Source organism: Nicotiana attenuata, chromosome 5, assembly GCF_001879085.1.
Source record: "Nicotiana attenuata strain UT chromosome 5, NIATTr2, whole genome shotgun sequence".
Classification (NCBI taxonomy): domain Eukaryota; kingdom Viridiplantae; phylum Streptophyta; class Magnoliopsida; order Solanales; family Solanaceae; genus Nicotiana; species Nicotiana attenuata.
In genome coordinates this window covers 51,220,408-51,230,825 of record NC_031993.1, presented here as the reverse complement: position 1 = coordinate 51,230,825, position 10,418 = coordinate 51,220,408, and positions in this window count along the sequence as shown.

Sequence of the window (10,418 nt, the reverse complement as noted above, 5' to 3'; positions counted from 1 at the left end):
GGGTGTTCTCTAAGATTGACTTGAGGTCAGGGTATCATCAGCAGAAGATTCGAGACTCGGATGTTCCGAAGACTGCATTCAGGACAAGATATGGCCACTATGAGTTTCTGGTAATGTCCTTCGGCTTGAATAATGCCCCAGTCGCATTTATGGATTTGATGAACCGGGTATTCAGGCCTTATATTGATTCCTTTGTTATCGTCTTCATTGACGACATCTTGATATACTCACGTAGCCTGGGGGAGCACGAGCAGCATTTGAGAGTAGTGCTTCAGACCTTGCGAGAGCAGAAGCTATATGCTAAGTTCTCCAAGTGTGAGTTTTGGCTAGAGTCAGTGGCATTCTTGGGGCATGTTGTGTTAGGAGAGGGTATTAAGGTGGATCCCAAGAAGATTGAGGCAGTTCAGAGTTGGCCACGTCCTACTTCAGTGACCGAGATCAGGAGTTTCCTGGGGTTAGCAGGCTATTACCGGCGATTTGTGCAGGGCTTTTCATCTATTGCATCACCCTTGACTAGATTGACCCAGAAGGGTGCTCCATTCCATTGGTCCGAGGATTATGAGGAGAGCTTTCAGAAGCTCAAGACAGCTTTGACTACGGCACCAGTTCTTGTATTGCCTTCCGGTGCAGGGATGTATACGGTATATTGCGACGCTTCACGCGTCGATTTGGGCTGTGTGTTGATGCAGGAGGGGCGAGTTATTGCATATGCTTCGCGTCAGCTGAAGATTCATGAGAAGAATTACCCTGTGCACGATCTGGAGTTGGCAGCGATTGTTCATGCTCTTAAGATATGGAGGCACTATTTGTATGGGGTGCCTTGTGAGGTTTATACCGATCACCGCAGCTTACAGCATTTGTTCAAGCAGAGGGATCTCAATTTGAGGCAGCGTAGGTGGCTTGAGCTACTAAAGGATTATGACATTACCATTCTTTATCATCCGGGCAAGGTGGATGTGGTCGCGAATGCCTTGAGCAGAAAGGCGGAGAGTATGGGTAGCTTGGCATACATTCCAGCAGAGGAGAGGCCCCTAGCTTTGGACATCCAGTCCTTAGCTAACAGGCTTGTGAGGTTAGACATTTCAGAGCCTAACCGGGTTCTAGCATGTGTAGTTGCTCAGTCTTCGCTATTGGGGCAAATCAAGGCCCGGCAGTTCGATGTTGGCAGTTCTCAGAGAGACGGTACTTCAGGGAGGTTCCCAGGAGGTTTCTATTAGCGAGGATGGTGTTTTGCGACTCCAGGGTCGTCTGTGTGTTCCTAATGTTGATGGTCTGAGGAGGAAGGTCCTAGAGGAGGCACACATTTCGCGGTATTCTATCCACTCGGGAGTTACGAAGATGTATCGTGACTTGAGGCAGCATTTCTGGTGGTGGGGGATGAAGAAAGACATAGTGAAGTATGTGACCAAGTGTTTGAATTGCCAGCGGGTCAAGTATGAACATCAAAGGTCGGGTTGCCTACTTCAGCGGATGCCTATTTCGGAGTGGAAGTGGGAGCGCATCACCATGGATTTCGTAGTGGGGTGCCGCGGACTTTGCGGAAGGTTGATTCAGTATGGGTCATTGTGGATGGGTTGACCAAGTCGGCCCATTTCATTCCGCTGGCGACTACTTATACAGCGGAGAAGTATGCTCAGATTTATATTCGGGAGATAGTCCGATTGCATGGGGTGCCGGTTTCCATCATATCCGAAAGAGGCCCTCAGTTCACTTCCCATTTCTGGAGAGCCGTTCAGAGTGAGTTGGGGACCCGTGTAGAGCTTATCACAGCATTCCATCCTTAAACCGACGGGCAGTCGGAGCGGACAGTTCAAATTTTAGAGGATATGCTTAGAGCATGTGCGATTGACTTTGGAGGGCAGTGGGAACAGTTCTTGCCCCTAGCGGAGTTTGCATACAACAACAGCTATCAGTCCAGCATAGAGATGGCCTCGTACGAGGCTTTGTATGGTCGACAATGTCGTTCTCCTATCGGGTGGTTTGAGCCCGGCGAGGNTCATCCCTACCGAGATGAGACCATTAGCTTTGGACATCCGGTCTTTAGCTAACAGACTTGTGAGGTTGGACATCTCGGAGCCCAGCCGAGTTCTAGCATGTGTGGTTGCTCAGTCTTCGTTATTGGGGCAGATTAAGGCCCGAAAGTTCGATGATCCACATTTGGCGATCCTCAGATAGACGGTACTTCAGGGAGGTGCCAAGGAGATCTCTATCGGTGAGGATGGTGTGTTACGGCTACAGAGCCGTGTATGTGTCCCTAATGTTGATGGTTTGAGAGAGAGGATTCTAGAGGAGGCCCACAGTTCGAGGTATTCCATTCATCCGGGTGCCACGAAGATGTATCGTGACCTGAGACAGCACTACTGGTGGCGGATGATGAAGAAGGACATAGTGGAGTATGTTGCTAGATGTTTGAATTGCCAGCAGGTCAAATATGAGCACCAGAGGCCAGGTGGCCTACTTCAGCAGATGCCCATTCCGGAATGGAAGTGGGAGGGCATTACCATGGATTTCGTGGTTGGGTTGCCGCGGACTCAGCGGAAGGTTGATTCAGTGTGGGTTATTGTGGATAGATTGACCAAGTCCGCCCACTTCATTCCAGTGGCGACTACTTATACGGCGGAGAGATATGCCCAGATTTACATTCGGGAGATAGTGAGGTTGCACGGTGTGCCGGTCTCCATCATATCAGACAGAGGCCCTCAGTTCACTTCCCATTTCTGGAGAGCTATTCAGAGTGAGTTGGGGACTCACGTAGAGCTCAGCACGGCATTCCATCCTCAGACTGACGGGCAGTCTGAGCGGACTGTTCAGATTTTAGAGGATATGCTTAGAGCATGTGTGATCGACTTTGGAGGGCAGTGGGATCAGTTCTTGCCCTTGGCAGAGTTTGCGTACAATAATAGCTATCAGTCCAGCATAGAGATGGCCCCGTATGAGGCATTGTATGGTCGGCGTTGTCGTTCTCCTATTGGGTGGTTTGAGCCCGGTGAGGCTAAGTTACTTGGCACAGGTTTGGTACAGGATGCCTTGGATAAAGTAAAGTTGATTCAGGAGAGGCTCCGCACAGCTCAGTCCAGGCAGAAGAGTTACACGGACCAAAAGGCACGTGATGTATCATTCATGATTGGCGAGAAGGTTCTCTTGAAAGTCTCGCCAATGAAGGGCATTATGAGGTTTGGGAAGAAGGGCAAGCTAAGCCCAAGGTTTATTGGCCCCTTTGAGGTGTTGAGGCGAGTTGGAGAGGTTGCCTATGAGCTTACTTTACCTCCCAGTTTATCGGGAGTTCATCCAGTCTTCCATGTATCGATGCTTCGGAAGTATCATGCCGACCATTCTCACGTGTTGGATTTCAGTACCATTCAGTTAGATGAGAGCTTGGGGTACGAGGAGGAGCCAGTTACCATTGTTGATAGACAGGATCGCCAGTTGAGGTCCAAGAGGATTTCTGCAGTAAGAGTCTAGTGGGGGGGCCAACCGGTCGAGGAGGCGACCTGGGAGTTCGAGGAGGACATGCGGAACAGATATCCCCACTTATTCAGCAGTCCAGGTACTTTTCTATGTCCGTTCGAGGACGAACGTTTGTTTAAGAGGTGGAGAATGTAACGACCCGATCGGTCGTTTTGCATTTTGGAACCCCGTTCCCTTAAATAAGACTTCCCGCACTTGCTTATGCTAATTTATGACTTGCGGGGATGGGTGGTTCGGAAGTTAGAAGAGCTTTGAGCAAGAATAAGTCTAGTTGCTTCTTTAAGTTTCTTTAAAAAGGCCAAGTTTGACTTTGGTCAATATTTTTAGGAAAACGGACCCAGAATCGTGATTTGACAATTTCTGAGAGTCCGTGGGAAAATATGGGACCTGGGCGTATGCCCAGAATCGAATTCCGAGGTCCCTAGCCCGAGTAATGAATTTTTATGTGAAATTGTTAAGTTAAAGTTTCAATGGTTTAAATAAACTAAGAAATCATTGTTTTCCTAGGTATCGTGTTCGGATCTCGATTTCGAAACTTGGTACAAGTCCGAAATATCAGCTAAGACTTACCCGTAAAATTTGGTGTCAATCCGAGTAGTTTAAGGGCGTTTTGACCCGTTGGAGGAGAATTAAGAACTTAAAGTTCAATGATTTGATTCATTTGGTTTTGGGGTTGATTCCCTGATTTAGCATTGTTTTGGGCATTTCGAGGGTTCGAGTAGGTCCGCCTTGTGACTTTAGACTTGTCGGTATGTTCGGGCGGGCCACGGGAGCCTCGAGCGTCAAACGAGCGAGGCTTGAGTGAAGTTAGAATTTGGAAAATGACTGAAGCTTGCTGCTTCTGTCATAACCGCATCTGCGGTTCTTGGACCGCAGAAGCGGGACCGCAGATGCGGTTAATAGTTCACAGAAGCGGAGAAGGGGCAGGCCAGGGAAACCGCAAAAGCGGCCCAGGGACCGCAGAAGCGATTCCGCCTATGCGGCCCCCAGACCGCAGAAGCGGTCGAGCCCCAAATTCCAAAAGCCGCAGAAGCGGCCAAAGTTCGCAGAAGCGGATTTCGCAGAAGCGGAAATACTTCCGCAGATGCGAAAATAACTGGGGGTAGAAGGGTTCATTAATACGAACCCAAACTCATTTCCTCCACATTACTCTCAACACTTAGGCGATTTTGGTGATTCCAAAGAGGAGGTTTCAACATAACATTTCAAGGTAAGTAATCCCCACTCATTTTTAGTTCAAATACATAAACATTAGGTAGATTTAACACTAAAAATTAGGTAAAATCAAGGGATTTGAGCTAGACCTAGGGTTTAATGAAAACTAAGGTTTTATCACATAATTTGCCATGTAGTGAACTAGAAATCATATATCTGTGATCCTTAGGTGATAGAGAACAACTTCCTTCGAAAAATCTCGGAGTCCGGGCACGTGGGCCCGGGGTCGGAATTTAGGAAACTTGTGTAAATGGTTAGGAAATTGCTTAAATAGCTAGAATTCAACCTTGTAAGCCTTTATTTACTAGTTCTTACCTCGTTTGATTAGTTTGGGATTGTCCGGCTTCGAATTAAGGAATTGGGCTCGTTCTTGGACATTGGAAGTGCACTTTGGAGCGAGGTGAGTCTCCTTTCTAACCTCGTAAGAGGGAATTGTCCCCTTAGGATTAATGTTTGAGTGTTTGTTGCTAAATGCGGGGACTACGCACGCGTTAGGTGACGAGAGCCCGTGCGTAGCTACTACTATGATAAATGTCCGGGTAGCTTAGGACCTACAACATCCCTATTAAATATATCTTTTATGTTAAATCGTTGTTATGAACATCTAGCGTGTACTAGAGACTTAAAAGGGGATAGGAGCATACTTGTATAGTTAATTAAGTTTGATTTGGTATTCTTGACCATTTATGTGCCATGTGTGTGAACTTGATATTTCATCCTTATTTGTGGATCGGGCCGATCGCCTCGGTATGAATAGATGCATCTATAGGCGTGCCGTCGACCCTCGGCAAGTGCACAGTTTATTTCTGTTGGATCGGGCCGTCGCCTCGGTATTATGTGCGCATGTAAATTGTGGAAAAGCCTATACATGCTTTAATTTGCCATTATCTCCTATGATAAATTATAAACTTGATGCTGTAANGAGAGTAGGACTTTTATGCCTTGTTATAAACTGTTGCTTATTAGCGATTCTTCATGGTTAGTATAATACTTTGATATATTATTCGACCCTAGTGAGTATCAAGTCGACCTCTCGTCGCTACTTATTCGAGATTAGACGGGATACTTACTGGGTACATATTGTTTATGTACTCATACTACGCTTCTGTACTTAATTGTACAGGATCTGAGGCAGATACATCTGGTTACCAGTCCGGTGCGCGCCCTTGAGCTTGTGGCAGAGACTTCCACGGTGAGCTGCTTCCTTCCCATGTCGCTCAGCAGCCGGATGGAGTCTTCCTTTACTTTTTGCTGTCTTTCCCTATTTCAGACAGTAGGATAGAGATGTCTTTTGTATATTCTACTAGATGCCCATACTTGTGACACCAGGTTCTGGCACACACTTTGGTAGACATTTTTTTTGGGGTTGTATAATTATGTTATTTACGGTATTTCGCTCTTCTGGCTTAAATTCCAAATAAAGTACCTATTTCACTCATTTCTGATTAAAAGCAACATAAAAATTTGGTAATATTTCCGCGTTGGCTTGCCTGACAATGGTGTCAGGCGCCCTCATGACCTATAGTGGAAATGGGTCGTGACATTCAGCATAGTTGGAGCATCCAAGGTCATAAATATCTTCTACATAGTCGACTGTATCTTAGTAGTAGGATTTACAAGTTTGTTTCCATCTCTTCTTTAAAGTCTATTTGTAACCTAATAGGAGTATCTTTTAAGAATTGGTTAAGTTCATGATTATCTGTCAAGCCATTATCATTTTTTTTAGTTTTATGATTTTCACAAACTCCATTAATTTAGTTGTGATAGTTTTTATTCCTTAATTTAACTTGTATGTGATTATCGTTAATGCTGAATTTACTCAACTAAATGTGTGGATCATCAAAACAATGTTTTAAATAGTAGTGTAATACATGAAATAACATTCCAACTGCATAGGGTGTTATAAACAGAGGGAAAATGATAGTAACTTGAGTTTTTAATCAAACCAATAGGAATTTTTATAAACAACACATATTTGGCTTAATTCATACGTAGTTCATAACTTTAGTTTAGTTAGAAGTTAAAACATATACTTCCATATAAGTTATAACTTTGAAGCATTTTAAGACAAGGTGGGTTGCGCTGATGGTAAGCACCCTCCACTTCTGTAAAGGAGGTGTCCACGCAAGCAGTGCCTTAGCTCACATGTGCTCTTAACTTAACTATAGTTTGATCAATGTGATTGTAGTTAGTCCATTGGTTTAATATTTGTATAGTTGTACATGAGTTGGCAGTAGTTAGTTTGTCACTGTTGGAAGTAGTTATATACACTGTACAATGTTCATTTGATAGATATCGAAGAAAAAATTCCTCCTCTGCTCTTCTCCTCTCAAGCTGCTTCTTCCTTTTCTGAATTCAATCACACCTTCAATTTAATCATGAGAATTAAACATGGTATCAGAGCAGTTGATCGGGTAGATCTAAGGAATTTTCGAGCAATTAAGGAAAATTCGAAGGAATTCACTCATTTCTGCATTCGTTAGAACCCTAATTTTCTGCAATTGCAGTTTTTCAGCACTTTGACTTGACCTAATTCATGGCGATCTCTGAAGAATCGAGCGGTTACGAACAACGGAGTTAATACAGCCGGAGGATCCACGATTCTCGATCATAATCACCCGCTTATACTAACTAGAATGGATAATTACACTCTCTGGAGTCAAGCTATGAAGGTAGCCTTGTTAGGAAAGAATAAATTGTGTCTAGTCGATGGATCGACTTCAAAGGAGGATTTTGGATCTAGCCTAGCACACCAATGGGATCGATGCAACGCGATTGTGACCTCGTGGTTGATGAGCAATGTTAGTAAGGATTTAATAACTGGAGTACTTTTTTCATCTAATGCTTGTACAGTGTGGGCTGCATTCAAGGAACGTTTTGATAAAGTAAATGGATCGAGATTGTACTATCTGCACAAGGAGATCTTCACTATGACTCAGGGAATGTGTTCTGTTTCTACCTATTTTACAAAGCTCAGAGATCTGTGGGCAGAATATGACTCCATTTTACCACCACCTCAAGCAGCTGAGTATGTTGAGCAGTTGGAATATCAACGTCTGTTGCAGTTTCTCATGGGACTAAGTGATAGCTTTGAACAAGGTAGAAGTCAGATCCTCTTAATGGCTACCTTGCCGTCTATCAACAAAGCATATGCCATGGTAGTTCAAGGTGAAAGCAGGAGGATGATTACTGGTGCCAATTATGGAAATGCAGGGAACATTGATGCCTACTGCTCTATTTACTGCACAATCAGGAAATAAGCAAAGAAGAAATTAAGTTTGGAGTGTGACTTTTGCCACCTAAAAGGACACACTCGAAAAGATTGCTATAAACTAATGAAATGTGATTTTTTTAATAAAACAGGACATTTGAAGGTCAAATGCTACAAAATCGTGGGTTATCCTCCAGATTTCAAGCCAAAGGGAAAGGCAAATGCTGTCCTATTGAGTGAGCAGTCTCAAACCACACAGGTGCCTAGTCAACAAGCAAGCAATGGAACAGTACCAGCCCAGTTCTTCACACAAGACCAGTACAACCAACTATTACAACTATTGAGCAAAAGTTCTGTTGGAGATGCCAGTGCTCACATGGCAGGTAAATGCTTTTGTGGCAATGTAGAGTTATGTGAAAATATGGTACTTTGCAAATGGATTATAGATACATGAGCTACGAATCATATGACTGGTTCTAAAGAATTGTTACATAATAAACAATCAGTAGGAAGCACATGACAAGTTCAGTTGCCTACTGGAGATTCAGCCTCAATTTCACACATGGGAGAATGCCAACTTACAAGAGGTGATACTCTTAAGGATGTTCTTTGTGTTCCAGCGTTCAAGTTCAATCTTTTGTCAGTATCCAAAATGACAAAGGACTTGAAATGCAGTGTCATATTTTTTCCACAATACTTTGTATTTCAGGACCTCTTGTCTGGGAAGGCGAAGGGGATTGGTAAGGAGGAGGAAGGACTATATGTTCTTTCTACATCAGTTGGAGGAAAATTGAATCGAGCATTTGCAGCAACTAGTGGAGCAGGTGGTGCAGACTTATGGCATAAGAGAACAGGACATGTTCCAATGCAAGTTCTTAGGAAGATTCCTAGCCTACTGAATAATACCAATTTCTCTTGTATCAATCAATTGAGTAAGTGTGAGATATGTCCATTAGCAAGACAGACTAGAGTACCATTTCCACTTAGTAAGAGTAGAAGGTTATCTAGTTTTGACTTGATACACATGGATGTTTAGGGTCCATATAAGGTTCCTGCTCATAATGTCATGAGATTTTTCCTTACTTTGGTGGATGATTGCACTAGATGGACTTGGGTATTCCTTATGCGACTTAAATCTGATGTAATTTTTTTACTCAAAAACTTTATTGCCTTGGTCAAGACACAATATGGTAAGCCTATTAAGATGTTTCGATCAGATAATGGAGGGGAATTTTTCAATCATTCTTGCGAGGAATTATTTCAATTACATGGCATTGTACACCAAAGTTCTTGCCCATACACTCCTCAGCAAAATGGTGTAATTGAACGAAGACATAGGCATATACTTGAGACAGCCAGAGCTATTAGATTTCAGGGACATCTACCTGTTAGATACTGGGGCCATTGCATTGACACAGCAGTCTACATTATCAACAGGATACGCTTCTAAATTCTTGCAGGTAAATCTCCTTGTGAAGTGCTACATGGGAAACAACCTTCTATTTCCCATCTAAGAGTGCTAGGATGCCTATGCTTTGCAACAAACTTGATCAAGCATGACAAGTTTGAGCCAAGGGCAGTGAGATATGTTCTGTTGGGATATGCAGCACATCAGAAGGGTTACAGGCTATTGGATTTGGAACACAGAGTGTTCTGCATTAGCAGGGATGTAGTATTTAATGAAGATGTGTTCCCATTCCAATCTTTAGACACTGCTTCACTAGATTTCATTCTTGATTCGACTCCTGTTCCTAGACAGGATGTTATTATAGATCCTGCTCCTGTGGCTGTTCATATGCCACACAATGAACCTTGTACACAATCAGCTCCATGTTCCCCAAATTTACCTGAGATTTCATGCTCCACAGATGCTACACCTTCCTCAGTCCCTGATGGTGATCCCACAGTTGCTGGTTCTACTATTGATGCTCCAGTGCCTAATCGTAATCCACCTACTCTTCGGCAGGATGTTAGAAGATCAGGAAGGGTGTCTAAACCTCCCATCTGGCTATAGGATTATGTTCAGCCTAATAAAGGAAAGTCTGCAAGATGCTGCAAATATCCACTCTCTGAGGTGATCACCTATGATCACATTGCACCTAGATATCAAAGTTATTTTTCCCACTTCTCTGTTGAAGTGGAACCAGTGACCTACCAAGAAGCAGTTAAAGATAAGAGATGGGTAGAAGCCATGAAGTCTAAAATCAAGGCTTTAGAAGATAACCACACATGGGCTCTTGTCCCATTACCTAATGGTATTAAGGCTATTAGATGTAAATGGGTGTACAAGATTAAATACAAGGCTAATGGGGAAGTTCAGAGATTCAAAGCCAGACTTGTGGCAAAAGGATACAACCAGAGAGAAGGGTTAGACTACCAAGAGACATTTTCACCTGTGGTAAAAATGGTGACTGTCAGGAGTGTGCTTTCCATAGCAGGTTCCAGGCATTGGACCATCCATCAAATGGATGTGTACAATGCATTCTTGCAAGGTGATCTTTCTGAAGAAGTGTATATGACCATC